Consider the following 19,991-nt stretch of genomic DNA (forward strand, 5'->3'; position numbering starts at 1 on the left):
CATCATAATTTCTTTTGAATTTTTATAACTTGAATTTGCATGTTTATTCTTTGTGAGTCGCCTTGGGTGGCATTTTTCAGTCCCAAAGCAGCATGGAAATAAGCAGTAACAAAACAACATGCATTTAAAGCATGTTTAAAAAGCACATGGCTTCCCCCAAATAATCCTGGGAACTGTAGTTTTCCCCTTGCACAGCTTCTATTCCCAGCATCCTTAACAAACCACAGCTGCCAAGATTATTGGGATGAAGCCATGTACTTTATATGTCTGGTGTAAATGTGACCTGTGTAACTTGATTTTAGTTGTGGACCATGCCTGTACAACTAGCATGCCAGGATATGATCAAAAAAGCCTCAGGCATGTAACTCTAATTGATTGGCTTTCATTCCACCATCATTTTCCACCATCATTTTCCCATAGTGAATAAGGACAGAGAGTCTCTTTATATAAAATTGATTGTTACCGCTTCATAGGTATCTTTGCCATAAAGCCGCTTCCTCTGTGTAGAGAAGGTCTTTCATTTCCTTCAGGCATTTTCCTACATTTGAGCATTTCCTTCCTTCATTTATATTTTTCTGACAGGCTAAGGTGAGTAAGGCTAAAATAATTTCATCACAATTTCAGTATTAGGCATTGTTAGAAAAATTCCAGTCAAGCTTTTGAGTAGGTTGTGGTAATGGCAATTGTTTTAATGAGAACTTGGCATTCCCAGCTGGAAATCTGCCTTTTGTTACCCAGTAACATTTGCTGGGCTGACGTGGATGGCTTCCAACCATCAGAGAGCACTAAGGAAGACACCTGAAATAATTGCTCAGAGAGATTCCCTCTGTCCATACATGAGAAAGGATTATCAGTTGATATGTGTGACGTCTTGAGAGTGCTTATTTCATTCCGCATTTTGAGGGAGACACTGTCTGTGGAAATTTGAGACTAGAAATTAAATAAAGAATCTAAGGTTTCAATGTGTCCAAATTGGTCAGGGTTGGAATGAAGGATTTAGTCTTGCTTTGTTTCTGAAAGTGACTCAACATCCACCCGTGGGTTCCAGCTCACTGTTTGAGAAATACTGGGTTCAAGTGTTCTGGGAAGTTTACTATTTCCTTGAGACACCATAAGAAACAAATAGGGTTGGGGATGCACAGCATGTGGTGTTATCACCGATGACGAAACATTAATGTCCTTCATAAGTAAGTAAAACAAGGCTTAGATGCAGACAGCTTTCACCAGGGGTCAGATTTTAGTCTTTCAAACTTTCAAATTCAAACTTTCTGCCTCTCATTTTCCATTTTCCTCAATTCACTACAGTGGTACCTTGGGTTAAGAACTTAATTCGTTCTGGAGGTCTGTTCTTAACCCGAAACTGTTCTTAACCTGAAGCACCACTTTAGTTAATGGGGCCTCCTGCTGCTGCTGCGCTGCCGCTGCACGATTTCTGTTCTCATCCTGAAGCAAAGTTCTTAACCCGAGGTACTATTTCTGGGTTAGCGGAGTCTGTAACCTGAAGCGTATGTAACCCGAGGTACCACGGTATGTCATAGTGCGGCACCCTGTGGTATCCCCCTCAACTTGGAACCCAGTGTTCACTGTTCTAAATCTTCATCTGCCTTCACCATTGGTAAGTTTTAAATGGATAAATTGTTAGGGACTGTTTCATAAGCAGGCTAATGCATATAAACCAAGCAATGGAGAAATAATTCTTCACAAATTGGACTCAGCAGGAAAAGGAAGCCATACACTCTGATAATTCAAGTCGAGAGCAAGTTGTTTCATAACATTTAAATATGTTCAGTGTTTAGATGTGCAACTCAGGCAAGACAATGAGCAGAGTGAAGAGATTATTTATCCTGTGGGCCAGTTGTGCATGAAACTGACCAGAGAAAGTAATCTAATCAGACCTTATTAAACTGAATCTGCAATGCATACTCAATGCCCACAAGCATTGTCTGAGCTGGCCAGTAGTCTAATCCGACTTTAGGATGCTTGCCAGTGCCAGAGCCTTTTCACAGCAGCATCTACTGCTAAGTTTAACTGAATTATTCAAATGTTCTTTTTATTAAGGGTGTGGGGGGAGACACAATACGGATATCAAGGTCACATTACCCATGGAATTTCCACACACAGCAATGGTACATGTTTTATTTATCAAGGGATGAGATGAATGCGGATCTTGATTTCTGTGCCAAGAACAATACAATCTATAACCAGAGAACCAAAATTCTGCAATCACAATATATTGTGCAAAACAGAGTAATTGGTTTGATTTATTTCCATTGTGAAATATGGATTTGTGGGAACTTTTGGAAGGGACTAGGTTACAAAAGAGGAAGAGATGAATGGGTTTCGTGGCAGAGATGCTGAGACAGGTCAACAATACTGAAGAAGTATGACAAAAGGATGTGGAACGGATGCAGTCACAATCCAGATCGGACTCTGGCTATTTATTTTTAAAAAGTCATTCAGGCAATTGTAGCATTTTTATTTTTTTTAGATACACATGTTTACTTGTTGGAGTTTTAATTCATTTTCTAAGAAATGTTACAATCACTTGAATGATTTTTAAAAAGTCAACAAATGGGGGGGGGGGGACTGGTTCATGACACCACCACTGATGGTTAATTGCAGACATCTAACTCAACTAGCACTGTTCAATAACAAAAAAAATCTCCGTATCTGCCAAAATGAAAGTCTCGGGCTGAGAAATGCTTTTTATTTTCTTCCCTTTTCTCTGCCAAGATTTTCCTTGTCATCACCTATTAAATGTCCCAAATGCTGATTGATTTGGCCTGAAGTTTGATTGGTTCATGTTAGTGTCAATATGTTCAAGAAGAGGTCTCAGATAATGACCCTCAACATTTTCCGTTTTCAGCAGTTCCATTCAGCTACTGTTTAATTAAACATTGAGGAGGTAACTTATCCCACCCCCATCTGGTTCCTAGGTTATGATTTTGCCCACTAAGCTCACCAATGGCAACTCCTGTTCTTAGAATGGATTAATCTCCTTTTCTGGCCGTTGGGAAACAGGGCTGTTGTGTGCTCCGGGACAGTTTAACATTATGCTAACTGACAAGTTGCTGCAGGATTGTACACTTCAAGTATCGTCTGCAGGATCAGCAGAGCCATGTGCCCTGCCTATGACCCTGATGCATAATCTAGAACAGGGGCTGTCAAAAAAGTTCTGCATGATCTTGGATAAAGATCACAAGCTCTTCCAACTGGCAAGGACTCTGGGAACCGGAAGAAAAGGAGCTGAGACATTGCAACACGGCAAGCATGGCCAGTGGTGGTTTCATTTCTAGGCCCCCATTATGTAATTCTGCAAATCCAACTGTCTCCCAGGCTATGTTTAATTGATTGATTTGTTTGTTTTAAATATTTATACACTGCCTTTCTGGACAAAGTTCTCTCAAGGTTATGAACAATGATAAAAACATGAAAATTTAAATTACATTGCATAAAAAAAACTTTTAGAAACTATAAAACATACAGAAATAGGTAGCAATATTTTCAAACAGGATGCAGGCAGTAGCTTCAAAGAGATACATTTTTAAACCTTTTTTAAAATATCATGACTGAAAGGGCTGATCATATATCTTTTGGGAGGGAAGACTGTAGAGTGGGAACTAACACTCCAAATACCACCTGTCATGGATGCTCTAGTTGTGATTGGTTAAATGGCCATCTGTTATGGATGCTTTAGCTGAGATCCTGCATTGCAGTGGGTTACACTGGATGACCCTTGGGGTCTGTTCCAACTCTACAATTCTATGATTCTATGGCCCTGCTCATAGTGTTATTGATCTAAACAATCTTAAAAGTGGTCTAATGGGCAGAATCTTCAATATCTCTCCTAAGGCACAGGCAGATTCATGCTGTCCTTTGAACAACTTGATCTCTATACTGTTAAGGTCTTTTAATAATGACCTGATACAAAATGTAGCAGTTGTGTTTTTTCTCCAGGTGACTTTTTCCAGTCTCTCTCTGTGTGTGCATTTTTACTGACTTTTTGCATATTAAGGCTATCAGTGGCTAGTAGCCATGATGGCTGTGCCTGTGCTCTGCCACAATGGTTGGTCCAGTGTAAGTGTACATGGCCTTCCACATGACCTGCAGATTCATGATGGGGAAGTCTCATATATTAGTGATTTCTCACTGTTAATGTCTGGCAGGGACCCACTACTGCATTTAGGAGTGACAAGAAATGTTATTTTTGGCCTCCCTGGGATCTTCTTAACTGTTTGTCTGAGGGCCAAACTACTGGAGAAAACAGACACCCGTGGACTGATCTACCATTGCTTTAAATGTTGGACAAGTGCAGCTATAGGAACACCTAGGAAGGGAAGAACCTGTCAATTTCTGCTCTCTCCATTTCTCCAGTGTTAAACTCCATCCACATTTCTGTAGCAATTTGCAGATCTTCATATATATATATATATATATATATATATATATATATATATATATATTCTGGAAAATTCATCAGCATTATAGAGAGAATTTCTTCGAACAAACAGAATGTGTGCATTTCTATGCACACTTTATTAGGTACATTTTTTGTAAAGATTGCTTGGTTGGAGAACTGCATCACAAAATTTGGATAAGTGTCAAGTTCAAATGACGGATGTGTTTCAATCCTGATATTATTTTGGAAAGTGAAAATTTGATGGATTCACTTTTAAATGCCAACCAAATTTATTTTTTTCTCCAAACCTAGGAATGCCTGATTCAGATGGACTGTAGTGTTGAGGAAAATGAGAGTCAACTGTTTCTCCCGACATAAATGTGAGGTCCTAATTCACCCCTAGACTCTACAATGTCTAATGCAAATAGACACCTTACTCAACTATCCATTAGGCAGCTTCCTCCACTTTTCTCCATGAACAATGCCACAGTCACTAGGCTGTGAGTTCCGATTGGCCAGAGTCCCATTGGGACCTCCCTGTTAAGAAGAAGAAGAAGAGTTTGGATTTGATATCCCGCCTTTCACTCCCCTTCAGGAGTCTCAAAGCGGCTAACAATCTGCTTTCCCTTCCTCCCCCACAACAAAGACTCTGTGAGGTGAGTGGGGCTGAGAGACTTCAAAGAAGTGTGACTGGCCCAAGGTCACCCAGCAGCTGCATGTGGAGGAGCGGAGACGCGAACCCGGTTCCCCAGATTACGTGACTACCGCTCTTAACCACTACACCACACTGGCTCTCGTTAAATCTAAAACCTATTGTTATTGTTATTTTGGAGTTCTTCAGAGCACTCAACTATAAGTGTTCTTTTACATGCCTGCAGGGAAGTGTGGAATCTTTACTGCTAAAGCACAAAGAAAGCTTTCTGTTTCAAAGTGTGAAGAAAGAATTTCTGACTGATGACTTGAAAGCAGTTAAAAAGAAAAAGAAAAAGTTGTTTTCCCAAAGAATTAGAATATTGACAAGCCTTGTCCTTCGTAACTATTCCAAATGTCTGGAATGCCCACCCGGAACAGCTACATGGTGCCAGCTATTTTTCTTCCTCAAATTGCTCTTGAAAATTCATGTTTGATCAGGAATTGTGTCCTCTCTGCTTGTAATTTAATTAACAAAACTTGAAGAAGGAACAACAACACTAGTGGACAATATAGTGGGGTGGTGGTGCTCACTTGACCTCCCAATAGCTGAGTGAGGAAGGTGAGCTGGTGGTGGGGTCACACGGCTTCATATGCACCATTGGAACAAATCTGACACATCTTCCAGTGCATTTGCCTAGCACTGACCTCCCTGCTATTTCACTCTCTCCCCTCTCTTTCCTAGTAAACAGCAGTGACTCAGCTGTTGGGAGGTAAGGTGTCTGCTGCTGCCCCACCATGGCATCTGCTACTGGGCCACAAAGTAAGTGTAACATGCAGTTTGGCCCTGCCTGTGTGGGAAAAGCTATGGGAAAGGGGTGGAAATTGCTGGATTTGTGCCTACCTATTACTAGCCAGGTGCTGAACTGTTACATGTTGAATCCACCTCTTTTATGCTGCCCTCACAGGACAGTAGACTTAGCCTCTATACTACACCAGTTCTCAGGAGGAAGCTGGTACTTTTAAGATCTTGTGGATAGTGATAATCTAGACAAAGCTCTTCAAGCATATGAAAACATGGATTAAAAAGGATTTAAAATAGCACAGCATTGATAATTTGGGGCAGAAAATGCCAAATATATTATATTGTTAAATTTTGACAGAGCAGACTAAAGCACTGCCGTGTGGATGTCCTGCTCTCAGTTGACACAAAGGTATAATTGGCCAGTGCAGAAAAAATCTATTCTTTATTTGATGATAAATAAAACAATAGGGAGTGCTTGAATCATGGAATAATGGTTGGTTTAATACCTCAGACAGTCAGAGCAAATGTAACCACACACCCACGACACAACTGCAATATTGTTTTGTGGTTCCCAAATCAACACATCTGAACCAGGCTTAGAAACATTCTTAATTCTTTGGAGGATAGGAAAGGTGAGGGATAATTTGTGAAAAGATTTCATGGAGGATATCTCTCCCCGGGGAACCCAATCCAGATGTCCTCCCACTCTTTCCTCTGCTGCTAAACTGTTTTAATAGAATAGGAAAGAGCAGATAAGGGAATGGGATTGTGGCATTGTCCTTGGCTGACTTAACAGGCTGGCGGAGGCTGAAACTGAGAAATTTCCCTTACTTCTCTGTACAGCCCAGAAGAGAGGAAGCTGAACGAGAGCTGAAGGTCCAGTGCCAGCCCTAGACATCTTCCCATCTGAAGCAAACAGTGCAAATGACACATCACGATTTGTAACTAGCGCTCAGTGATGGGAGATGGAGAAAGGAAATGGTACCGTTTCTGGAATCTGTCAAAGTGACTGCTTCACAGTAAGTCTAGCGGAGGTGAGGAAAGCTGGCTAAGGTGTAGAACCTTGTGAGTTGCAGCTTTTCTGAGGCCCCAAATAAATCTCAAATGGCCTGCTGCTGTTGGCCAATCTGAATGCATTTGTGAGGTATCAGAAGTTCAGAGTCAACAATCCCACACATTGTGCTAAAGAGAAATATATGATAAAAGTTTGTACAGTGCCACAGGAAGTCGGCCACTGAGGCTTTCTTTCAGAACAAGAAAGAGGTCAGCCTTGCATTTGGTTGTTATAGCCTGTCAAAATTTTTGAATGATGCTTGCGTGTGAATAGGAAGCAATATTGGAAAAAGTGGTGAACAAGCAGAATTTCCCTGCCCAAAAAACCAATAATAGAAATGCTGTCACTAGCAAATCAGCTCCCCAGCTCAGGGCAAAGTAAGCTGGGAATAGTACAACCTTCAAGTGACTATTTACCAATAATAGTAATGTGGGTATGCCTTTGTGAAAGAAGCAGTCTTAAAGAGGGAAACAGTGTATTTCCCCTCAGGCACTCTACAGAATACATCAGACAGGCAACATCAGACAGGGACATGGGCACAAAATATCTTCATAAAGAAAGAGAAGGCAGTGAGGAATCTTTCAGTGGGAAGATGAAGAGGAGAACCACTTGGCTGCTGAATGCAAAGCAATGATCATATCCCTGCTTCTACTCCTAGTTTGTTCCATTTGCTGCACAAATATACATTTCTACTTAGAATTAAGTCTCATTGTGTGGATGTAGGATCGTAGTCCTATAACAATAGTTATAGACAACTCTGTCAATTCTGTTTTTTTCTCATTTTCCAGTCTTAAGTTCAGCTTCCCCCTTTCCACCACAGTTGGCAAACACTTTTTAAAGAAAACCCTGCATGAAAAATTCACACGCATTTTTTGTGTGCATTTCTGTTTATACACATTTTTGCAAGCCATTTCTTCTAATATCGTGCACCCCCCCCACTAATATACACATTTTGGTGATATCCCTTTCTTGTATGCATTTTTAAAATCAGCATAGTACATTACAAAATTCAAAAAGTGCAAATCATGAAAGGGAGCTGTGTTCTGGTTCACATACAGTGGTACCTCAGGTTACAAACGCTTCAGGTTACAAATGCTTCGGGTTACAAACTTCGCTAACCCAGAAGTAGTACCTTGGGTTGAGAACTTTACCTCAGGATGAGAATGGAAATTGGTGGCACGGCGGCAGCAGGAGGCCTCATTGGTGAAAGTGCACCTCAGGTTAAGAACAGTTTCAGGTTAAGAACGGACCTCTGGAACGAATTAAGTTTGTAACCCAAGGTATCAATGTATTGATCTGGAGAGTGTGAAATAATTTTGAATTAAAATGAGAAATGAATAATGTCCTCCTCATTGCTTCTCAATGGTGAGAATTTCTAAGCCTCACAGCTGTGTGTGTAGGTATATTCTTGGGAAGGAAGGTGTAAACCTCCACTGCTCACAAGCTGTGATCTTGATAATCCCCGCCCATGGATGCAATTATTCTAAGGAAAACACTATTCAGTGGTGGGTGGTCTGGCACCGTGGCATACCTCCTCCAGGTGAGTTGCTGCTGCTTACCAGGAAGAGGAGGAGTGGGGAAGCAGTGAGGTCTGCGCAGTGCAAAAGCATCAGCAGTGCCAATCTGGGGCTCCTGATGGTGTGTTTGCCCTGCACCTTGGAGCACCAGATTGGCACTGCTGATGCATTTGCACTGCACAGACCTCACTGCTTCCCCACTCCTCTTCTTCCAGAGAGCAGCAGCGACTCACCTGCTGGGAAGTCAGGAAACTGTCTCTGTCCCACTACGCAGTCTATGAATGATAATATACAGTCAGTGTAATGTGCAGTTTGACCTTCAGAGGTCACTGTTCTAAATGAATCACTTTGCCACATCATTACAATATCCCAGAGAATTTTGTGATATTGGCACAACACATTTACCACAGCACTAGGTTATCAAATTAATAGGGTTTTTAAAAAATATTTACCATAATTTTTGCTCTATAAGACTCACTTTTTCCCTCCTAAAAAGTAAAGGGGAAATGTGTGTGCGTCTTATGGAGTGAATGCAGGCTGCACAGCTATACCAGAAGCCAGAACAGCAAGAGTGATTGCCGCAAGAGGGATTGCTGCGCAGCGAAAGCAGCAATCCCTCTTGTTGTTCTGGCTCCTGAGATTCAGAATATTTTTCTTCTTCTTTTCCTCCTCCAAAAACTAGGCGTGTCTTATGGTCTGGTGCGTCTTATAGAGCGAAAAATACAGTACTTGCTTTTAAATTATTATTTTTCTATGTTTTTAGCAGTCCTTATTTTTATTTTAAGCAACCTCGAGTCCCAGCAGGGAAAAAGATGGAGTATAAATAAATACACCATCACCATCAAGGTAGTTTCTGCATTCAGTCCTTTCTCCCTTCTTTACTAATAGATATCAAGTGACAGACCAGGCCTTAAAGAAGTTCCATCTTGGGAAATAAGCTCAGGTGAAGCCAGAGAGGTCCTGGATGGCCTTAAGGAGTAGAAGTTTCACATTATGCGCTACGAAAGTAATGCTCCCGAAAACATGACTTCAGATTTATGGTATCTTGAAAGAGATTTCACTGAGCAAATTTCACAAATGCGGTGAGCAGAAAAGACAAGTCATTTTCAACCAGCACTGCATGTGGAGAGGTTGGAAAGTTTAAATGCATTAAATCTATGCCAGTGACAGAGGCAGCACAGGCAATTCTGTGAGAGGACAGTTTGCCAAAGAGCAGCCCAAGGGAATGTATCTAAAAATGGGTTCTGAAGTGCTTGACTCTAAATGGATTTCTCATTACCACACTGAAAAATTGAAAGCATGGTCTGGTTTTTCCCCTGCCCCATTCTGCTCATCCTCCAGCTGCAGAATCTTGTTAAATGGAAAGGAATGTCAGGACTGTGTCCCAATAAATATGGAACTCATTTCTGTCATTTTAAGTTATTTTGAACTGTCGTGTAGCATTGCATTTTTATATTGTGCTTTAACTGAGGTAATAATAATAATAATAATTTTTACTTCAACATGCTCCACTATAGAAGTTATATTGGCAGAAAGAATATTTCAAGCAATATTTCCATTTGTTCAAGATGAGCATGGAATACACAGTAAAGTCTCATTATATAGTAATACTTACTTATCAATTAACTAAAAGAAGAAGCATCTGTCTGCAACAGCACTTTCACACCAACTATCCTTAACCTGGGTCCCCAGGTAGTGTTGGACTACATCTCCCATCAGTTCCAGACAGCCTGGCCAATGGTCAGAGATGATGGGAGTTGGAGTCCAACGTCTGGGGGCATCAAGACTCTTTCACAGTATTTCAATTCATGGCAGCTTGTACAGGGAAAGCTCAAACCACCTGTGTATAGGAAGACATTGGAATGAAATTTGCAAAAGCGTTGCCATTTTAGTTTACTGCAGCATATAGATTGCCATCTTTCTCTCGTAACACTAGAATCAAAGGCAATCAACGGTATTTACCAGCAGCAGGTTCAGTATAGAAAAAGGAAATATAAGATGCTCCATAATAATTTGCTACTTTCCCCAGCATGTAATTGTTTCCTACTTATTTCTTATTTCTTACTTAAACAGGTAGTGACACCCACTCCAAAACACACACACAAACACCTTGTGATTTTATAGAAGTGTGGTTGATAAGGAACAATCCACAGATCTGAGACGAAGAAAGGAAAATAGTTTGTGCAAGTGAGCACGGGTAGAGGACAACGGAGGACAATGAAAAGTAAATGGAAATATGAAAAACTGCAATTGAGTTGTGTAATTGAGTGGCACATGCAGAGGCTTGCTTCTTTATATTGTTTAGGTTGAGGCTGAATTAGTTCATGTTATCTAGAGGCAGAGAGTATGCAGTTCCCCAAGCCCCAGTGCACATCTTGAATTATTTCTTCTCATTCCTTGATTTGCAATGCTATTCAGCCTTCCTGTTCACATTTTATGATTAAATCATAATGTTTAAATGGAGTGTCGGGGGGGGGGGGAGGGAATCTGGGAGACTAAGTGTGTGGGGGTTGACTTATATGGCAAACTGCTGTGTGTTACATGTGTGTGTGCTTGTGCAGTGTTAGTAATGTTTATCCTTTCTGCTCTCAAAATAACTCTCCTTAGTTATGAGTAAAAAGTGTGTTCTGCTATCTTCTTCTTCTTTGGCGATCACTCGTAGCCGAGTAAGATTGTCTTCCATGAACATGGTCTTAACAGTGAGTCCATAAGTGACTGTGGAGGCCAATTCTGCATCCACATGGCCTTCCACAGTGGGGACATAGGTTTCCGGGTGGGAGTTGATCACAGTGAGGGTTTGCCAAGCATGCCTTCCTCTTAGCATGTTTCTGCCTTTTGTCCTGAGTTTGAGCATCTTCAAAGTCCATGACACCTTTGGTAAAGGCTGTTCTCCAATTGGAGCACTTGCAGGCCAGTGTTTCCCAATTGTTGGTGTTTATACTATTTATTTTTTTTAGATTTGCCCTGAGACAGTCTTTAAACCTCTTTTGTTGACCACCAGCATTACGCTTTCCATTTTTAAGTTCACAATAGAGTAGTTGTTTTGGAAGATGATAATCAGGCATCAGCACAACATGACTAGTCCAACAAAGTTGATGTTGAAGAATCATTGCTTCGACACTGGTGATCTATGCTTTCAGTACACTGGCATTAGTTCGCCTGTCTTTCCAAGTGATGTGATTCCGTTGATGGAATCTTTTGAGGAGTTGGAGATGGCGTTTATAAGTGGTCCATGTTTCACAAGCATACAGTAAGGTTGGTAGTGCAATAGCTTTGTAAACAAGCGTTCTGGTTTCCCTGCAAATGTCCTGGTCCTCAAACACTCTGTACTTCAATCTCAAGAAAGCTACACTTGCAGAGATCAGGCAATGCTGGATTTCAGCATCAGTGTTGGCCCTTATGGAAAGAAACTGCCCAGGTAGGAGAAGCGATTGATACTTTCCAATGTTACACCATTGAGTTAGATTTGTGGTACTGCAGAGTGATTGTTTTGTGCTTGTTGGTGCAGTACTTTGGTTTTGGGGATGTTGAGCGATAGGCCAAGCTTCTCGTAAGCTTCTGTGAAGATATTTAGGATGGTTTGGAGGTCATCCTCTGAGTGTGCACACACTACGTTGTCATCAGCATACTGAAGCTCTATGACAGAAGTTATGGTATAACCTTACTCTTTGCTTTCAGCCTACTCAGATGAAAGAGCTTTCCATCTGTTTGATATATGATTTCTACTCCAATGGGGACTTTTCCTTTGACAAAGTGTAGGATCATGGCAATGAAAATAATGAATAGAGTTGGGGCGATAACACAACTCTGTTTAACACCTGATCCCACTGTGAATGGTTCACTTTGAGAGCCGTTGTTATCTGAGATTGTTGCTGTCATATTATCATGGAGGAGCCGAAGGATGTTCACAAATTTATCTGGGCAGAACTATAAACATGGACAGAATCTAAGTTATGTTCATAATTCTTCTCTCTCTCTTTTTAAAAAAGATGAATACCCTTGATTATAAGTAAATGTATGTTTCAATGGGGAGATAATTTGACTTGTGTGGTTGGTGGAAGCTTGTCATTTCCTACCGATCTACCTTTCTTGTCATTTCTGATCTAAATGTTTCAGAAGTGAAAATAAGAGAGAAAGTCACATCTAGACTTAACAATGAAATGGAAACTAACTGCACAAGTCTCGCTGTCAGTCCAAATTTACTACAGATGAGTGGCAGGAAAAGAGAGCCTCTTTACACATTAGATCTTAAATGGTACACACCTAAGATGTCTTAAATATACACTAGAATCAGCCTGCTGGGTGGGGTGCAGCTGCTGTTCTACATTCACAGTGTGTGGTTTGCTGCTGCATACCGAGAGGGAGAGGGGTGAAGTGGTGGGCATTGGTACAGCCAATCTGCACCCCACGCCTGGCATGTCATTTCTGCTGTACACTTAAAAAGGGAAAACAGTCTTATATTTAACAGTTCACCCGGTGTCAGCAACCTCTTTGAGGCCAAGGAGCACGTCTCGAATACTGAGGAAGTCCCATTGGCACGACATGCAAATTGGCTGCTGTGGGGTGTGTGGCCTTAACACAAAATGGCTGCCACATCTAAATGAGCTGCTCTGACTTGATAGCGAGCTCACTTGGAAAGATCTACCATAGCAGTCTGCTGAAGCCCTCCAGGAGTTTTGGAATGTGTATTAGGTTGGTGGAAGCAGCGTTACAGGCTCTTAATGGTACAAGACCTGGTTTACATGAAGGAGGCCTTCCAGATGTCTCTGGGATTCCAGAAAAGTCAAGGTCTGCCACTCTGAAGCCAAATATCTTAAGGAGTTACTACCATACAGCATGTGACACCACCCATGCCTGTTGTGAGAATCATAGCACTGCATGTGCCATGATTTTGCAGGGTCAGTAAATTGACCTGCGTTCTGCTGCCAAATTTGGCCAACAAAGGGCTCTTCCATACTACCGTACTTATTTATTGAGCATTCATCTTGATTTGCTGGCATAGTGTTTGTTCACCTTCCTGTAAATCATTGTTGTATTCCACACTTTTCAATGCATTCCCTCACCACTTTCCTAACTGCAAAAGATCCATTTTGTTTGCAAAGTGGGTTTGTTGCACAAGGGCAGCAGAGCGCTTTAACCTACTTTAATCGCACAGACCTAAATTTCTCTGTATTCACTTGAATCCTGCAACCCAGCGACAGTCGGGAGGTGCTCTGTGGCGAATGAGGATGTGTCCTCCCCACCTTTGTCTGAAGGCGGCAAGTTGTTTGCTCCTACTCTTGTTAAATAACCCTGCAGAAATATGTGGAGAATAATGCGTGTTGCTGCAGTTTCCTCGGGAAAATTCCTAAAGCAGCCTCCTAAAGTTTAGCTGACATCAGCTGCTCTGCTTGAAAATGAAATTAAAGTTGAGTGTGGCAAGATGAAGTAGTGGAGGAGGAAGAGAGTTTATTTTCCTTACAGCAACTCTTATGGTCTCACAGATGCACTCTGATCCACCACATTTTTCTTTTAAAGAATGGTTGTCAGATAGCCCTCCTCTTTATTTCATTGCTAGATATTGTCTAAATGCTTAAGCCATCAGTTGTAACCAAACTGTAGTTTACCAATGCTGAAAGAAACAGCACATTGGAAAACAATAATTTCGTTATTAGAGCAAAAGGATCTTGAGGTGGGGCTGTAGTCAGAGGAGTGATTAAGGGGCAGTCCGGGCAGCCTGAGCCCTGAGTCTTTTCTATGAGGTCCCAGCTCTCCTGACCCTTCAACCCCCACTTTTAAACCATTAAAAGAAAAAAGTGGCCAGACACAGTGCAGAATGTTGTGCTTGTTGTTTAGCCGTTTGGTCGTGTCTGACTCTTCCTGACCCCATGGAGCAGAGCACTCCTGTCTTCCACTGCCTCCTGCAGTTGGGTCAAACTCATGCTGGTAGCTTTGAGAACACTGTCCAACCATCTCATCCTCTTCTCCTTGTGCCTTTAATATTTCCCAGCATCAGGGTCTTTTCCAGGGAGTCTTCTCTTCTCATGAGGTGGCCAAAGTATTGGAGCCTCAGCTTCAGGATCTGTCCTTCCAGTGAGCACTCAGGGCTGATTTCCTTAAGAATGGATAGGTTTGATCTTCTTGAAGTCTGTGGGACTCTCAAGAGTCTCCTCCAGCACCATAATTCAAAAGCATCAATTCTTCAGTGATCAGCCTTCTTTATGGTCCAGCTCTCACTTCCATACATCACTACTGCGAAAACCATAGCTTTAACTATACGGACTTTTGTCAGCAAGGTGATGTCTCTGGTTTTTAATATGCTGTCTAGGTTTGTCATTGCTGTTCTTCCAAGAAGCAGGCGTCTTTTAATTTCGTGACTGTCATCATCTGCAGTGATCATGGAGCCCAAGAAAGTAAAATCTCCCACTGCCTCCATTTCTTCCCCTTCTATTTGCCAGGAGGTGATGGGACCAGTGGCCATGATCTTAGGTTTTTTTTATGTTGAGCTTCAGACCATATTTTGTGCTCTTCTCTTTCACCCTCATTAAAAGGTTCTTTAATTCCTCTTCACTTTCTGCCATCAAGGTTGTGTCATCTGCATATCTGAGGTTGTTGATATTTCTTCCAGCAATCTTAATGCTGGCTTGGGATTCATCCAGTCCAGTCTTTCGCATGATGAATTCTGCATATAAGTTAAATAAGAAGGGAGACAATATACAGCCTTGTCGTACTCCTTTCCCAATTTCGAACCAACCAGTTAGTCCATATCCAGTTCTAACTGTAGCTTCTTGTCCCATATAAAGATTTCTCAGGAGACAGATGAGGTGATCAGGCACTCCCATTTCTTTAAGAACTTGCCATAGTTTGCTGTGGTCGACACAGTCAAATGCTTTTGCGTAGTCAATGAAGTAGATGTTTTTTCTGGAACTCTATAGCTTTCTCCATAATCCAGCACATGTTTGCAATTTGGTCTCTGGTTCCTCTGCACCTTCGAAATCCAGCTTGCACTTCTGGGAGTTCTTGGTCCACATACTGCTTAAGTCTGCCTTGTAGAATTTTAAGCATAACCTTGCTAGCGTGTGGAATGAGCGCAATTGTGCGGTAGTTGGAGCATTCTTTGGCACTGCCCTTCTTTGGGATTGGGATGTAGACTGACCTCCAATCCTCTGGCCACTGCTGAGTTTTCCAAACTTGCTGGCATATTGAGTGTAGAACCTTAACAGCACCATCTTTTAAATTTTTTAATAGTTCAGCTGGAATACCATCACTCCCACTGGCCTTGTTATTAGCGGTGCTTTCTAAGGCCCATTTGACTTCACTCTCCAGGATGTCTGGCTCAAGGTCAGCAACCACACTACCTGGGGTGTACGAGACATCCATATCTTTCTGGTATAATTCCTCTGTGTATTCTTGCCACCTCTTCTTGATGTTTTCTGCTTCTGTTAGGTCCTTACCACTTTTGTCCTTTATTATGGTAATCTTTGTACGAAATGTTCCTTTCATATCTCCAATTTTCTTGAACAGATCTCTGGTTTTTCCCATTCTGTTGTTTCCTCTATTTCTTTGCATTGCTTGTTTAAGAAGGCCTTCTTGTCTCTCCTTGCTATTTTTTGGAAATCTGCATTCAATTTCCTGTATCTTTCATTATCTCCCTCACATTTTGCTTGCCTTCTCTCCCCCGCTATTTGTAAGACCTCATTGGACAGCCACTTTGCTTTCTTGCATTTCCTTTTCATTGGGATGGTTTTCGTTGCTGCCTCCTGTATAATGTTACGAGCCTCCATCCATAGTTCTTCAGGCACTCTGTCCACCAAATCTAAATCCTTAAACCTGTTCTTCACTTCCACTGTGTATTCATAAGGGATTTGATTTAGATTGTGTCTTACTGGCCCAGTGGTTTTTCCTACTTTCTTCAGTTTAGGCTGGAATTTTGCTATAAAAAGCTGATGATCTGAGCCACAGTCAGCTCCAGGTCTTGTTTTTGCTGACTGTATAGAGCTTCTCCATCTTTGGCTGCAGAGAATATAATCAATCTGATTTTGATGCTGCCCATCTGGTGATGTCCATGTGTAGAGTCGTCTCTTGTGTTGTTGGAAAAGAGTGCATTCCAATCCCCTATAATGAGAAGAACATCCTTCTTTGGTGTCATTTCTAGAAGGTGGTGTAAGTCTTCATAGAACTGGTAAATTTCAGTTTCTTCAGCACCGATAGTTGGTGCATAAACCTGGATTACTGTGATGTTAAAAGGTCTGCCTTGGATTCATATCAAGATCATTCTGTCATTTTTGAGATTGCATCCCAGTACAGCTTTCGCCACTTTTTTGTTGACTATAAGGGCCACTCCATTTCTTTTACAGGATTCTTGCCCACAGTAGTAGATATGATGGTCATCCGAACTGAAATCGCCCATTCCCACCCATTTTAGTTCACTGATGCCCATCAATATTTATTCTTGCCATCTCATTTTTGACCATCCAGCTTACCAAGGTTCATGCTTCTTACATTCCAGGTTCCTGTGCAATATTTTTCTTTACAGCATTGGACTTTTCTTTCGCTTCTAGGCAAATCCACAACTGAGCGTCCTTTCGGCTTTGGCCCAGCCACTTCATCAGCTCTGAATCTACTTGTACTTGTCTTCTGCTCTTCCTCAGTAGCATGCTGGATGCCTTCTGACCTGAGGGGCTCATCTTCCAGCATCATAACTTTTATATGCCTGTTGTCTTTGTCCATGGAGTTTTCTTGGCAGGGATACTGGAGTGGCTTGCCAGTCCCTGTTCCAGGTGGATCACGTTTAGTCAAAACTCTCCACTATTACCAGTCCATCTTGGGTGGCCCTGCACGGCATAGCTCATAGCTTCTCTGAGTTATTCAAGCCCCTTCGCCACAACAAGGCAGTGATCCATGAAGGAGAGAATGTTATGCTAGTGACACGTTACACACCTGCCATCTTAAATTTCTCCAGAGGCAAATTTGTGTCCTGGCCGCAGACCCTTATCCACAACTCAGTGGGAATATGACCCCTGACCAGCTTAATGCAGGAGAATGCTTTCTGCGATGTTCAAAAACCATTTTTAGCCACTTCAGGTCTAGAATGAAACATAGGAATATCACCTTTTGTTCAGAGGCTTAAAGGGGCAGACTGAATTCATGGAAATGATTAGCAACTGTGAAGGTGAGCACTGCAAATACAAAGATGATACAATATCATTTTAGCATGCCTGAAAGAATCTACCTTCCTTGAGAAGCCTTTTCCTTTTGGTCACCAGGAATGTAAATGTCACACAGAGGGGAACAAGTTTATTGTTTCAGATTGGTTTCACATGGATTGAACCTTAAGTCGTTCCAACTCCACCTTGAAATGAAAGAATATTAAAACCAGCTGAAAAGCTCACTGGTGACATTTGTGTTCAGCTAATCTTAAAATTTATTTATTTAAATAATTTATATACTGCTTAATACTGTACATTTTTAGCATGTAGCACTGTGGGGGCCTTCAGTTATTTCCTTAGTTTTTCTATGAATGTGATTGTTTAAATGTCTCATCTGTATTCCCTCCCTTTTACTGTTCTTTGGCTAAACAGGGCCTCCCTTATTTAATTGGCAACTACCTACCATCTATTTGTCACATTACCAGCAAGCTAAACTTTTAATAACCTTATTTATTGTACTGTGTGCTAAAAATATTCCCTATTCCTTTGATGAAAACCATATCTCAACACCAAACAGCATCACAGAAACAACAAAAGATGACTATTATCTGCATTTTTTTCCCTATGAAAAAACTAGTTGTGATTTTTTTTTGCAGGCCATGCAGAAAAATTGGGGCGGGGGCTTCTTCTAAAGATATTAACTATTGATTACTTGCTGATGGTTTTTCAAGGAGAGGATTATGGCAGTGTTTCACTATTGGCAGATAGACTAGGCAGAAGAGATTGTTTTCCAGTGTTGCCAGTAACTCATACATAAACAATATTATGGCAGACAGGAGCTCAATTTTACTGTCAGTATGTAATAGCTCACCCATTGAAATATGTTTGAAATATCCATTGAAGCAAGAAGAATGAGGCAGGGAGAAGGAAGAATGGGAGTATAACAGAGCAGACACTTCAGGAATATGAAGAATCTTTTTACCTGGATATACCTACATAATTTCATTTTTTTACACAAGGTTGTGATCCCTCCTGGTTCAGCTCTTGAAGTGGGTATGAGGAATTTCTTAACTAGGCAGTTGTGATCTTCAAGGAGAAGATTATTAAGTAGGTGCTGGTGTGACAAAGTACTGAAGTTTTCCTGGAATAAGCTCACAGATTACCAAATGTCCAATTCTGCTAGAGGCTTGCAGGGAAGCAGGCAGTGTCCAGTCACCAATCCGATTCGAGCAAACCTTGGACAGCTACAAGAAACATTTTCTCTGCTGGGAGCTAGAGCCAACCAAGGCCTTTTGTAGGCTGAGCAAGCTAGGCTTTACTTCTCTGATGGAGCTAGCTAGCTGGTTAAATTGCAAGGCTGGGGAAACAAAGATACTGTAGGGGACTCATTCCCTAAATCAGAGGATGATTACAGGGTTGTGTCCTCTGGCAAGAGGAGCCCTGAACAAGGTACTTGGTGATTCTCTCCCCAAGCTTGTGCCTTGCCTTCATTGGATTCTCAGCTGTGCAGCACAAGGCCATCTGGGGTTAATCAAAGCACTAGTTTTCTTATGTGCTTCCACACCAAACTGGCCAGAGCCCAAGCTGAATGGATTTGAATTTATGCTAGAGCAGCCCTATGTGACTATCTCTCTTATCTATGTTTGCCCAGGTCTTAAAGTATTATTTGCTTTCAATGTAAGAGCTGTTGCCAGTGATGGGGTTTGGGAAAGGATAAATGGGATAAGGGACCCCACTCATAATGTGGGCTGGAGGCCTCTTTAGGCTTCATTGTTGTTCATGGTGAAGGTTGACCGAATCTCAGGGGCATGGGGGAACTACAGTGGGTTAAGAGCTTAATTCATTCTGGAGGTCCGTTCTTAACCTGAAACTGTTCTTAACCTAAGGTACCACTTTAGCTAATGGGGCCTCCCGCTGCTGCCGCGCCACCGGAGCACGATTTCTGTTCTCATCCTGAGGTAAAGTTCTTACTCTGAGGTACTGCTTCTGGGTTAGCGGAGTCAGTAACCTGAAGCGTCTGTAACCTGAAGCATCTGTAACCCGAGGTACCACTGTACTGAATATCTCAATGATCAGAATATCTCAATGATCAAGGGAATCATAAAGAATTGGGTAATTTCTGCCATGTGGAGGAACAGGTAACTAACTTTGCTTCATTTGCTAGGATGCCTCTATAGCTCAAGTGGTACAAGTGTTTGGCTTACAGAGAGCTGGGACACCTGCATAGAAGCTCACTTCCTGATACGTACTCATTAGCAAGAAAGCTAAGGAGGAATTTTCACAAGGGGTGGTGGCACGGAGCTTCTCCCCTGAATAAACAGCCCCAGTGACTGGTGATGATGTCCATATAGTGTGATTCTTCTACCTCTGAATTAATTGGTTATCATGACAGGGTCTGGAATAGAGGGATCTGTGGAACAAAACAAAGCTCTAATTATCTCTTGTCTATTTATGCAAC

The sequence above is a fragment of the Podarcis filfolensis genome, assembly GCF_964270895.1.
Source record: "Podarcis filfolensis genome assembly, chromosome: 1".
NCBI lineage: Eukaryota > Metazoa > Chordata > Lepidosauria > Squamata > Lacertidae > Podarcis > Podarcis filfolensis.